The following is a 13,966-nucleotide window of genomic DNA, read 5'->3' on the forward strand; positions in this document are numbered from 1 at the left end:
ACATAAATATCATCATATAAGTGAAATATAATGAATTCAAAGCAATAATTCAAAAAAAAATCTTTGATAAACGAATTTCAAGAGAGGCAACAATATATCAAGCTCTTAAGCTTGTTCCAACCCATATAATCATTCTAGCATCCGGTAAACATGATTTGGGAATAAACACCCAATAAATCTGGGGGGGTTATATAAAAGCAAACCTCTTAAGAAAATTTAAACTAATAATCATGAAAAAAAAAGAATTAATCTAGGAAAAATTGTTTTCATTACCAAAAGATTTTTAAGACATAATTTTCAAAACCGGAAAAATAAGAACACTAAAATTCTTGGTTTAAAAATTAAATTTGTTTTGATACCCAAAAACTTTTTGTACCAAAAGATTTAGGAACATAACCCCTATCATTTAAGCTCAAAGCCCTAGGGTTATGAACCTGTTTAGAAACATGTGATGCACTAACACGGTCAAAACAAAAATTACTCAAATGACCTTTCCGATTACAATAAGTACAATGGAAAGGAAATATTTGCTTATGTTGACCAAACAGTTGTGTACGGGACTCATTTGCAAAAATAGATTGTTCTTTAAAATTATTTTGCAAATGGAAAACTTTCTTAAACAATGGTCTATTTAGAACATATTGCAACTTAGAAGCTTTTTGCATATCAAAATAAAATTTAGCAAGATGTCCAAACCTACCACAAACATCACATTTAAAAGCATGTGGTCTACTAGAAGCATTTGGCAAATGAGATTTTTTTTTCAAATCAAAACAATATTCGGCCAAATGACCAAAACGATCACAATGATCACATCTATACACATGAGCATGCTTATGATGAACAATGGGTGCATGTGTGTGTACATGTGATCAAGAAACTTGTTGAGATGCACAAGGAGTATTGACATTTTTATGTTTGTGTACATCATAGCAAAATTTAGCTATATGGCCTTTATGGCCGCAAATAGAGCACTTGTAAACTTTGCTATATATGTGTGCATAATGAGTGGATGATGACTTGTTTGCACTAGACTTGGCACACATATTCATAAGCTTCTTATGGTTATCAATGCATATTCTCAAAGTTGAATCTAAAGATGAAATACGTTTATTCACAAGATTCAAATCTTCATTATTAGGCACATATGCACTTTTATTAGAAGTAGAACATAAATAGTCATTTATAAAAGTAACAGTATCATTTTTTATGTTCTCAACTTCTAACATGGTATTATTTTTGTCATGAGTCAAGTTAGCAATATCCAATTTTAAATTATTATTTTTCAAATTTAACATATCATTGTTTACTTTAAGAGCATCATTTTCTTGAGTAATGATATCAAATTTGGAAGCTAACTTCTCATGATCGGATTTTAAACCTTTATGCTTGTTTTGTAAATCAATAAAAATTTTATGCAATTTGTTATAGGCATGCAATAATTTTTCACTAGCAAAGGTGAGTTCATCAAAAGATAAATCACATTCAGATTCGGACTCGCTTACCACACTAGGGCTATCGCCTAGTGACCGTGTGTATGAAAATAAAGCTCCACATGAACTAGAAGCGGAATCCTCCAAAGCTTGTCGGATCACCTCCAAATTCCCTTGATGTGTTTCTATAAGTTTCCATAATGTGTAAGCACTATCAAAAGAATCAAGCTTGTTAGACATAGATGAATCGAACGCATTATGTAAAAATTCTAACAAAAGCTTATTCATGGTAAACATACGATGATCATTTTTATTCCACTTGGATTTCTCCGAAGTGGACACAATATAAGCATCATCTATAATTTCCCATAAATCGAAATGTCTAGATCGAACAAAAAGTTTAAATCTAACACACCATTGGGCAAATGGAAAATTATCTAATCTAGGAGCAATATTGATGGCATAACCTAAACAAGATGCACCGTGCATATCCATAATGTATATATGTGCAAGCAAGATACAAATAAAATCAAAACAAGATTAGCACAAAAATATAACTTGGATCTTTAACTCAAGACGATTAGACCTTAAATCAAAGAGCACCAAGCTCTGATACCAATTGTTGGACCCTAATACCACTAAGAAAGAACCCTAGAGAGGGGGTGAATAGGGTCTTATGCTAATATAATCCAATTTTATGCCAATTAAAACTAATTAACAAGTATATCCTAGCAAGTATGATATGCTACAAGATATGTGCAAGGATATACAATATAAACAAGGGTAAACAATATGATCATGTAACAATAGCGATATAACAATATGCAAGAATAAATGCGCCAATGCCAAACCCAAACACAAGGAAATGATCACGGAGTTTGGACCTTCCGTCCTACGTCTCCGCTCCCCACTCCCGGGGAGAATCCACTACACAACCCGGTTTGGAAGCCGGAACTTCTCTACACACTCGGTTTTCTAGCTAACCGAAAACTCTACAAAGACATTCGTCGAGTCTTTCGTCCCTATCGTGTCGACTCTTGGAAACAAACTTTTTGAGAAGCTTCACAAAGTTCTTGTTAAAAGCTTCTGCAAGGCCATTTGCCGGCGGATAATAAGCCGTAGATGCAACACTTTGAATTCTAAATATATCACAAAATCGCTGAAATCCAAAGCTGACAAATTGTGTTCCATTGTCATGGACTATTCATCTCGAGACTCCAAAATGGTAGATGACATGATGTTTGATGAATTTAATCATGTTCGAAGTCTTGACTTCTTTCAGCGGGATTGCCTCCGCCCATTTGGAAAAAGTAATCGGTCACGGCCAAAATAAATCAGTATCCCTTGGAAGTTGGAGGAGAGATTGGTCCTACGATATCCATTCCCCACATCTCAAATGGCCAGGACGTAGATGTAGGATGTAAGTTCTCTGGTGCTTGATGGATAAAGTCACCATGAATTTGACACGCATAACAACATTTAGCGTAGTCAACTACGTCTGAAAATATTTTTGGTCACTAATAGCTAATTCGTCGGAGACGATCTCCTAACTTAGCCCCAGGTTGATGAGCTCTGCACATTCCATCGTGAGCTTCCTTGAGAGCCTCCTTTGCTTCTTTTCGAGAAAAGCATCGAAGCAAAATTCCATCGTGTGACTTACGATACAAAGTTTGAGAAACTACGTCATAATAGAATCGAAGGGCTTTTCGTTTGATGGCGGCTGCTTCCTTGAAATTGTCAGGTAGAATTCCGTACATGACATAGTCGATATACGGGAATCGCTTGATGTCGTGCAGACTTCTCATGTCACTATCTTGTCTGAACTTTCTTCTACGGGAAGTTTGGAACAATATAATTCGCGTCCAGTGATAGAAATTGTGGTTTCAGCCCCTGGGGCAATGCTAGTGAGGTTACCAACGAGGCTAAAGCATCTGCATAAGCATTCTGAGCTCGTGGAATACATCCAATGAAGAATCCTTCGAACTTCTTTGCTTGATTTAGCATTGCGAAGTAGTACGTGATCAGATCTTCATGGCGCACTTCGTATTCCCCTCGAACTTGATTTACGATGAGCTGAGAGTCACCGTAAGCCTCGAGGCGCCAAATATTAAGTTCTTCGGCAAGCTGCATTCTTAATAGCAGTGCATTATACTCAGCTAAATTGTTGGTGCAGTGCTCAATCAGGGAAAACCCTCTTGGGATTACGTGACCGTTTGGAGAGATGAGTACTATTCCTACTCCTGCGGTAATTTCTTCATGAGGATTTACTCTGGATGCACCGTCAAAGAAGAACTTCCACACTTGCATGCCTTCTTGAGTGGCGCAGGCTTCGGCAACTTCGTCGTGCAATTTTTCATACAACTTAGACGTTCCTGGCACCGAATAATCGGCTAAGAAATCTGCCAACGCTTGGCCTTTAACAGCTTTCTGGAGCATGAATCGCATGTCATATTGGGATAGGAGAATTGCACATTTTGCAAACCAGCAATTCAGAGATGATGGTTTCATCATCAGAACTCTTAACGGATTTACCTTAGAAATGATATGAATTGTTTGTCCTACCAGGTAATGTCGCATCTTTTGGACTGCGAATACCAAAATGAGATATTCTTTCTCGACCGGATTATACCGATGTTCGACTCCCATCATGGTCCTACTTAAGTAGTAGATGGCTTGTTCTTATCCTTGGTCGTTATTTTGGGCCAATAACGCTCCGAGAGAATGATCCATAGCTCTCATATATAACAGGAATGGTTTTCCCAATATCGGGACCACCAGAACCGGCGGTTGAGTGATGTACCTTTTAATCTCTTCAAATGCGTTCTGACAGTCTCCATCCCAAACAAAGGACACTCCTTTCTTTATGAGCTTAGAGAAAGGTTGGCAGTGTCCCGAGAGATTGGATATGAATCTCCGAATGTAAACCAATCTGCCTTGCAAACCTCTAAGTTCTTTGAGATTCTTCGGAGGCGACATGTCTTTGAGATTCTTAGGAACAGAACCCCCAGCGTCTTGGTGCTGTTCTTCTACTTCTTGAGCATTCTGATGGTAGTCTTTCAGGTAAGCTTTTCCTGACTGGGTGCCAGGATTGTCTCTCGGATATGCTGCAATAACAATCCTTTCTTCTTCTGAGTCGGTGAGAGGTTTAAGATGATCATCATTCTCATTTACGGAGGGGATAATCATGTTGGATGACTTAGTCTTGCCTCTTTTCTTTTTGGACGAGGCGTTCGTCTACTGTTGGTCTTCAACCAGGTCGGGATGGACCCACATGATCTTCCCTTTTGAGGTAGTGAGGGATACCAACCCCCTGTCCTTCTGACCGTGTAAGTCAGTGTTTTTCACATGCATTTCTCCTTTAGGGATGGGGACAACACCATCTGTAGCTGCTACCGGAGGGAAATCATCGAATTGGACCTCTATCAAATTGTTGGATACGGTCTTCTGCTCGGGCTTCAATGTAAGCACATTGGCATTTACCAAATTTTGCTATCAAATTGTTGGATACGGTCTTCTGCTCGGGCTTCAATGTAAGCACATTGGCATTTACCAAATTTTGCAAGATATCCTTGAAGACATAGCATTTTCTCGGGCTTCAATGTAAGCACATTGGCATTTACCAAATTTTGCAAGATATCCTTGAAGACATAGCATTTTCGGGTGGGATTTCCTAGGAACCTATGATAATGACAGTAATTAGGGTCGTCAACTTTTCCTGCCACATCTGGTTTTCTGACCTCGAGAAGTTATAGTTTGTTATTCTTCCGGAGTAATTGGAACAAAGTATTCACGTGCTCCTCCTTGAATGAGTATTACTTGGGTGTTCTTTGCGGGTTTGGTGCTTTGCCCTGCTTGGCAGGCGATGGTCGGGTGCTAGCGCCGGCAGCCAAAGTCTCCTTTCCCTTAGAGCGTGGAGCATTGTTCTGATTGCATTGCTGTTGTGGCTTGGGTTGAGTAGTTTCTTCAGCCTTGACCCGAACAACGATTTCTTCGGCTTGTTCTCCTTACGAAACTAGTTATCTCCAGGAGCGATATTCTACTACCCCCATTTGAGCAAGGAGTTGGGTCTGCAAGTCATGCCTGTAAGTTTCGACCAAAGTTGATTGGGTCATACCTGATAGGCATCGCAATGCCATGCTGCGGAATCTCTTAATGTAAGTTTTGATGGACTCTCCCTTCCTCTACTTGGTGGCGAGGAGAGTCAGGACCGAGACTTCTGTATCATCTTCGAAGAACCTGACCAAGAAAAGCCTTCCTAGATCTACCTATTTTTTAATAGATCCAGCAGGCAGCTTCATAAACCATTCGAAAGCAATACCCTTAAGGGTGCCGATGAACAAGCGGGTTAGAATAGCGTCGTTTGCTACCACATCTCCTGTCTGTGACTTGAAGTAGTAGATGTATTGGTTCGGTGATCCTGTGCCATCGAAGGGCTGCAAGGTTGGAGCCTTAAATTTTGGCGGATAGGGAGCTGTGTCTCATTCAGCAGGATAAGGTCGTACCACTCCTTCCTCGCGAAGTTTACTTCTTTTAGCGATTACATTGAGGCGAACCTCTAGTTCATCAATCTTAGACGACTGAGGATTCAGTTCTCTTTCCATCTCCTTCTCGTTTTCGGAGGAGGATTCCAGGTTGTGAGTTTCACGGTCTGAATTCTCAGGCGCTTTCTGCTTTCCCTTTGAAATTGTTCTCCGGGAAGACTCCGACCTTTGGCCTTTTTCTACAAGGAGCTGGGCCAACATGTCCTTCATCTGGAGGAGTGTCTCTTGATGTGCCTGGAGTATGGCATGATATTCATCAACTCTCTTTGCTAAGTCTTCGGGGCCTCTAGTCATGTAAACGGGAGTCTCTCGTGCCATGACGGAGCTTGATGATTGAGAATCAGCAATTGTTGAATGTTCATCATTCGAAGTAATTCCCTTGGCTAACTTATGATAGTTAACCGAGCGGATAACTCCGGTGCGAGTTCGGGTGTGCCAATATATCCCTTCAAACTCATCACAAATTTCCTGGATAGTCGGGAAATGACTTCTTTTTGATTCATCCAAACTGGGAGCTGAGGCCTTCTCTCTACCTATCATATTAATAGTAACTTCGGGATGTTCAGCTTTGGCTTTTTTTCTTTTTGTGATGACATCGTCGCTTGACAGGCCTGGCGATGTTTGTTAATCGGTTGAATACCGATTGTCGAGGTTCAGGTGCATAGTAGTGGCATTCTGAAAGGACTGCGAAAATAAGCCGCTCACATTGACATGAATGAGCTACTTGTTGTATCGGTCTCACTTTCGACAACCATTCTCATAGATTAGAGACTAGAGAGGAATCTCTTTCTGAGCGAGAGGACGACAATGGAACCCCCTGCCCTTGAGTGGGTGAGACTGGTTCTTTTCGGACATGAATTTTAAACCCCTGCCGACCCCCTTGAACTTGGCGGACCACATCGCGTTCTGGAGAAGAAACACGAGAGTCGCGTTGTGATTTACCAACCCTAGACCGAAACTTGTATTTGGTTGATGGAACAGACCCTTGATGGTCATGTTTTAGGTGACCCATGTGTCGATGAGGCTTGTGTTTAAGTTGTATCACGCGAGGCTCATAATGGGGCTCGTTACGCCGAAGTATGCATTCAGGTGGAGGTCCAAGAACGCATCCTTCACGTTGGTTCAGATTTCGACTGTCTCGTAGATGAGCTTGTCGTATGGATCTTCTCCTTCTTCGAGCTGCATTCTTCTTGGCTTGTTTCAACGCTTTGGCAGCAATGTCGTTGACGTTGATTGGATCTTTCTCTGCCATTGGTCATTTATGGCCCGACACGAAGCGTGTGAACTTGGGCTTGCAATTCTCAACTCATGAAACGAGTTTGATAGAATCTGAGCCCATTCCTTCAAGGAAGGGCCGTTTGAACAGTCTTGGTCAGATGGTGAGACCGTTAAAGATATTGTGGCAATAGTTGGCTTATTGATCTCTTTGGAGATCTTGCTGACATTACGCCTAGCTTTGGGGCTAAACGATCCGGAGGAGAGGGCTTCCTCGTACTTAGCTTGATCAAACTCCACGATGAAACTTCCACAATCGTTCCAGCGAGATGGACGTCGGATTGCACTACCACCTCTTCATCAGAGAAGCTAGTCCCCAGCGGAGTCACCATCTTTTTTTTGGTGGAAAATTTATAGTAAATAAAATAAAAGAAATTTGATTTGTATTCTCTCGATCTTAATTACAATTTGGATTTTCGATTACAAAAGAGAGGAGAATTGATCTGAATTCACCCCTTTGTTTAAATCTGGGTTCTTTACGGTAGCGATGAGATGCCTCCCTTGGATGCTTGCGTCGAGTTTGCTTCTCGTTGACGATCCGAATGTCTTGTTTCACTGGAACAATTGGAGAACTCTTCACGAGTTTTATGACTCAGAACGAGTGCAAAACTCTGTCAAAAGAGTTGTTTGAACTGAATAATCGGTTAATACGCCAAGCATATGAATTCTTTGTTGCTGAAGAATGCCTTCCAAGCCCCAGCCCTTGATCTCGACTTTTGGAAGTTCGAAATTCTTTGTTGCTGAAGAATGCCTTCCAAGCCCCAGCCCTTGATCTCGACTTTTGGAAGTTCGATCTCCAAAACTCTAGCCGAAAGAATCCTCCTCAGTTCGATCTCCAAAACTCTAGCCGAAAGAATCCTCCTCAGATCATAAAAATCCGATCCCTTCACTCTGTGGAGTTTGTTGGGATTTATAGAGAGATTAGGAGTGTAACTACCCCCTTAATCCGCTCCTAAATAGGGGTTTAGTCGCCCTATTAATCGGGTGTAACAACCCACTTGAACCACTCCCCAGATCATGGGTGAAAAACGGTTTTGGGAACTGTTTGGATCACGTTTGAACGAGTTCAAGCCATGATTAACGTTCTGGGCATGAACCTGCGTTCAAACGTATGTTTTTGGATGATGCGTCAGCGTCTGAGTTTGATCTGCGTCCGCGGTTGAATCGGTACCGCGTTTGTGTTGCGTTCAGTGGCTGAAAACACTGCGTTTATGTTGTGTTTGATTCGCGTTGGTAGCTGAAGATGTGGTGATTGCGTTGCTTTGACTCTGGAACGTAATCACTTGTATTTTAACTTTGGCATGCAGGGATGAATTTCGCACCTCGATTTGAAGAAATTGTTAATTTGTAATCTCTTCTTAATCTACATGAGAATCCTCCAATTGTAGCCTTCCTTTGTTGACATGAAAGTCGTCTGATTGTAACCTTTTTAGCTAAAACTATTGGTTGATGTTTGACAGGGGTCAACTATTTATTATGATTTTTAGACAGCCTAAAGTTGGTGTTTGTGAAGACTGCATCTTCGGAAAGCAGAAGAGAGTTAGTTTTCTGAAGAGTGGAATACCACCTCACAAGCTAGAGCTTGTTCATACAGATGTATGGGGTCCAGCTAGCATGTCTTCTCTTGGCGATTCGGCGTACTACGCCACTTTTATCGACGATCACTCGAGGAAGGCGTGGGTATACTTCATGAAGCACAAGTCAGAAGTGTTTAGCATTTTCAAAAAGTGGAAAGCCAAGGTGGAGAATGAGACAGATCTGAAGGTTAATCTCTCATACTTGAGAGTCTTTGGTTGTGTGGCATAAGTCCACATCAGTGATCATGGCAAAGACAAGCTGGAAGCTAAGTCACCGAAGTGTATATTCATTGGGTACGACATTGATGAGTTCGGGTATCGTCTTTGGGATGAGAAGAACATGAAAATCATCAAGAGCCAAGACGTCATATTCAATGAGAAGGTGATGTACAAGGATAGGGATAATGCCAAGGCTGGCCAAAGCAGTAGGAGCAACACTATAGATGCGGATGCATCCGAGTACATAGATTTGGAGGAACTTCCAGATAGAGGAGACAATGTCCATTCTGACCGAAGAATAGAGGAGACTCCAGGTGCAGAACCGACTACCCAAGGCGAGGAGCTTAGGAGATCATCCAGGGAACCCAAACCGAATCCCAGGTGTCTCTCGTCACTAGACTACCTACTTTTGATAGATAGCAGAGAACTAGAAAGCTATGAGGAGGCTATGCAAGTGGGCAAATCTCAGCAGTGGGAGCATGCAATACAAGAAGAGATGGATTCTCTCCACTCTAACAAGACATGGGAGTTAGCATCGCTACCTGCACAGAAGAAAACCTTACATAACAAGTGGGTCTACCGGGTCAAGCAAAGAGAGTGATGGAAGGAAGAGATACAAGACCAGATTAGTCGTGAAGGGGTTCCAACAAGGGGAAGGAGTGGATTATATAGAGATATTTTCCCCCGTTGTAAAGCTCACAACCATCAGGGTGGTGTTAAGCTTGGTAGCTACTAAAAATCTCTACCTTGAGCAGTTAGATGTAAAGACTACCGTTCTTCATGGTAACTTGGATGAAAAAATCTATATGAAGCAACATGTTAGCTTCATTGAGGAAGGAAAGGAAGAGATGGTGTGTGTGGGCTCAAGAAGAGTTTATACGGATTGAAACAGGCCCCAAGACAGTGGTATAAGAAGTTCGATAACTTCATACAGAATAATGGCTATGACAGATACAATTCAAATCATTATTGTTACGTCAAGAGGTTCGAGTCCAACTATATCATGTTATTGTTGTATGTTGATGACATGTTAGTTGTAGGACCGTGTTTATGGGAGATAAACAAGCTGAATAAACAGTTAGCAAAGGAGTTTTTCATAAAGGATCTTGGTGCAGCAAAGAAGATTCTTGGAATACGGATCAGCCGAGATGCTGCCGAGGGGACGCTGAAGTTGAGTTAGTCTGAATACATTGAGAAAGTATTTTAGAGATTCAACATGCAGAATGCTAAGGTCGTTAGCATGCCCCTTGGAAGCCAATTTAAGTTATCTGGAGAACAATAGCCCAAGATTGATACAGAGAAGGAGCACATGAGAAAGGTGCCTTATTCATTAGCCATTGGTAGTCTGATGTACGCAATGGTTTGCTTGAGGCCAGATATTGCCCATACAGTGGGAGTTGTGAGCAGGTTTGTAAGCAACCCAGGAAAGCAATATTGGGATGCCGTAAAGTGGATATTACAATATCTGAGAGGGACTACGAATATACCACTATGTTTCGGGAGAAAATAGTTGGTACTACAAGGATACATGGATGTAGATTTCGCCGATGATCATGATACAAGGCGAAGTACCACGGGGTATGTTTATACCTTAGGGTCGACAGCAGTGAGCTGGGTCTCACGTTTGCAGAAGATTGTTATGTTTTCCATAACTGAGCCAGAGTATGTTGCAGTGACCGAGGTGAGCAAGGAAATGATTTGGTTAACCGGGTGTCTGGAAGAGTTGGGTCTGAAGCGGGGAAACGAAGTTCTTTATTATGATAACCAGAGTGCTATACACCTTACTAAGACCCCAATATTTCTTGCTAGAACGAAGCATATCGAGTTATGTTACCACTTCATACGCTCGATGATTGAGGATGAAAAGTTACAGTTGGAGAAGATTTTGGGGAGCCAAAATCCTACAGATATGTTGACTAAAGCAGTCACCATTCAGAAACTAAAGTTATGCGTAACTTCAGTTGGCCTTCATGCATATGTGATGAAGGTGGAGCCACACAATGAGAAGATGCTTATTAAGAGAGCTTGCTGATGGCAGTTTGTTCTCCAAGTGGGAGATTGTTGGAAAATGGGTGTAGACCCAAACCTATCAGCGACGAGCTTCAGGTGACCTCGACACGGGAGGCGAACTCGTGAGGGATTCAGGCGAGGTCGGCTACAGGCGAGCTCGAGTCCATTGCAGGCGAGCTCCTTCAGGTGAGGGCATGCTTGTAGGCAATAAAAATTACCATTATCCCTGCACAACAACTTGGAACAAGCAAAAGAGCTTAAGGGTCCATCTCTGGAAAAGTAGGCCGACTCCCTGAGAGTCCACCCAACTCAGGCTGACTCCCTGAAGAGTCCAGCCCCTCGTCGACTCGAATGGCCGACTCCCCGAAGAGTCCAGCCCCCCAGACGATTCGAATGGCCGAGACCCCCTCGTCGACTCGAAGTGGCCGAGACCCCCTCGTCGACTTGAAGGGCCGAGACCCCCTCATCGACTCGAAGTGGCGGAGACCCCCTCGTCAACTCGGAGGGCGGTGTCAGTCCGCACCTCGAAGACCAAGTGGCCGAGACCCCCTCGTCGACTCCAAGTGGCGGAGACCCTCTAGTCGACTCGAAGGGCGGTATCAGTCCACCCCTCGAAGACCAAGTCACCAAGACCCCCTAGTCAACTCCCCAAGACAAAGTGGTCAAGACCCCCTCGTCGACTCGAAGGACGGTGTCAGTCCGCCCCTCAAAGACCAACTGACCGAGACTCCCTCGTTGACTCGAATGGTTGAGACCCCCTCGTCGACTAGAAGTGGCAAAGACCCCCTCATCGACTCGAAGGGCCGAGACCCCCTCGTCGACTCAAAGTGGCAGAGACCCCCTCGTCGACTCGAAGGGCCGAGACCCCCTCGTCGACTAGAAGTGGCAGAGACCCCCTTGTCGACTCGAAGGGTGGTGTCAGATTCGCCAAATTCCTTACGGTTTGAGAGATAATTACAATTTTGTCTGTTTTTACTATTTTTAGTAATAATTTAGGAGTCTGTTTTGTTTAGGAAACAAATCCGATTTGATCTCAGATTTGACCGGTGGACTTTCCTATTCATAAGAAGTCTTTTTAGGAGTTTTAATGTTTTAGGAATTCTTTACCATTTTTGGTAAGTTGAGAGTCATTGTAGGAATTAGAGTCCTTGTAGGAGTCTTGTTTCTTTTTCTATTTAAGAAGAGTCTTGTAAGCCCTAGAGGCATAACTTTTGATTAATAAAATTTTGTTTTTCCTCAATATTTCTTCGTGGATTCGAAGCTCTTCATGGATTCGAAGATCGTTCTTTGTGGATTCAGAGAACACCCTTGGTGGATTCCGAGGTTACAACTTCCGCGCTGCGTCAATTGGTATCAGAGCCTTGTTCCTCCGATCCGATGGCAGGTGATAAGCCCCTATCTCTCGAACTGAGTTCGACGTGCTAAAGGCCGATGTCAATCAGATGAAGACTGTCGTGGAGCGAATAGCAGCTGCAGTAGAGCGTCTGGAGATTGCAGGAGATCAAAATCCCGTTGATGGTCGCCAACGACGTGAACCGACTCCGTATGAAGATTCCGACAGCGAGGAAGATCACTATGCACCCCCACGCCGCGGTGTTTATCGCAGAGACCGACGACAAAGGGATAATTATGATGCTGGAGGTTTCAAGATGAAGATGGATCTGCCATCTTTCAACGGGCAACTTCATATTGAAGAGTTTCTCGACTGGATTGCAGAAGTAGAGAGGTTCTTTGAGTATATGGAGATCCCTGAAGAACGTAAGGTTAAATTGGTGGCTTACAGACTCAAAGGTGGAGCTTCGGCTTGGTGGGAGTCTGTTTGTCTGAATCGATCTCGTCAAGGAAAGCCGAAGGTCGATAGGTGGGAAAAGATGAAGAAGCTACTGAGAGCCCGTTTCTTACCAAGTGATTATGAACAAGTTTTATTTGGGCAGTATCAGAATTGTAGGCAAGGTGGAAGAACCGTGGATGAGTATACGCAGGAGTTCTATCGACTGTCATCCCGCAACAATTTACACGAGAGCGAGGCGCAGCAGATGTCTCGATACATTGGGGGATTAAGGATAGCGATTCAGGATCGTGTATCTGTAGGCATCAAAAAAAAATGCCAATAGATATCCAAACATAGAAGAAATTACTCAAAATGACAGATATGAACTGTCTCACCAGCGGGACAGTGTTTACTATCTCGCCAGCGAGACAGAGTTTACTGTCTCGCAGCGAGACAGTCTTTGCTGTCTCGCAGCGAGACAGTGTTTGCTGTCTCGCCAGCGAGACAGTGTTTGCTGTGATTGTCTCGCCAGCGCAACAGTATTTACTCGTCTCTGCCAGCGCAGACAGTGTTGAATGGTCAAAAACCGCCTTTTAAACGACCCTACACGATGGCCTACTAATGTTCAAGAACGTGGGGAAACGTCGTGGTGTTGAGAATCGACCTGGATAACTCCCAAAATAACGCGAGTTTATGAACGTGGGAAGGCAGTTATAAACGAAAATGCTGACGGTTACTGTTTCCGAGACAGCGTTACTGTTCTGCACGGCGGGCCGAGGACAGCAACACCTGTCTCCGTACTAGCCGAGCAGACAATGCCTGTCTCACGAGGCCTGCTTTTTTCGCCAACTGTTCCTAGGGGCTATAAATACCCCCCGAAGGCCATTTTGAAAGGAGGCTGATCAGAGAGCATCCACAGGCTGATTTCAGAGCAGAGAGGGCAGAGTACTCGAGCTTCTGTAACTCCTTGATATTCAGGCTTTGACTTGATTTCAAGAAGAACGACTATCTTACCTTGATAAGATATCGTTTCAAGTTCTCACTTCGATAAACGAAGTCAGAATCATAAACCCCTCACGATTCGATCAGAATCTGTGATTTGGTGGTCCACGGGCTAACGCACCCCTGGCACAGGCAAAG

The sequence above is a fragment of the Asparagus officinalis genome, chromosome 1 (assembly GCF_001876935.1).
Source record: "Asparagus officinalis chromosome 1, Aspof.V1, whole genome shotgun sequence".
NCBI classification, from domain to species: domain Eukaryota; kingdom Viridiplantae; phylum Streptophyta; class Magnoliopsida; order Asparagales; family Asparagaceae; genus Asparagus; species Asparagus officinalis.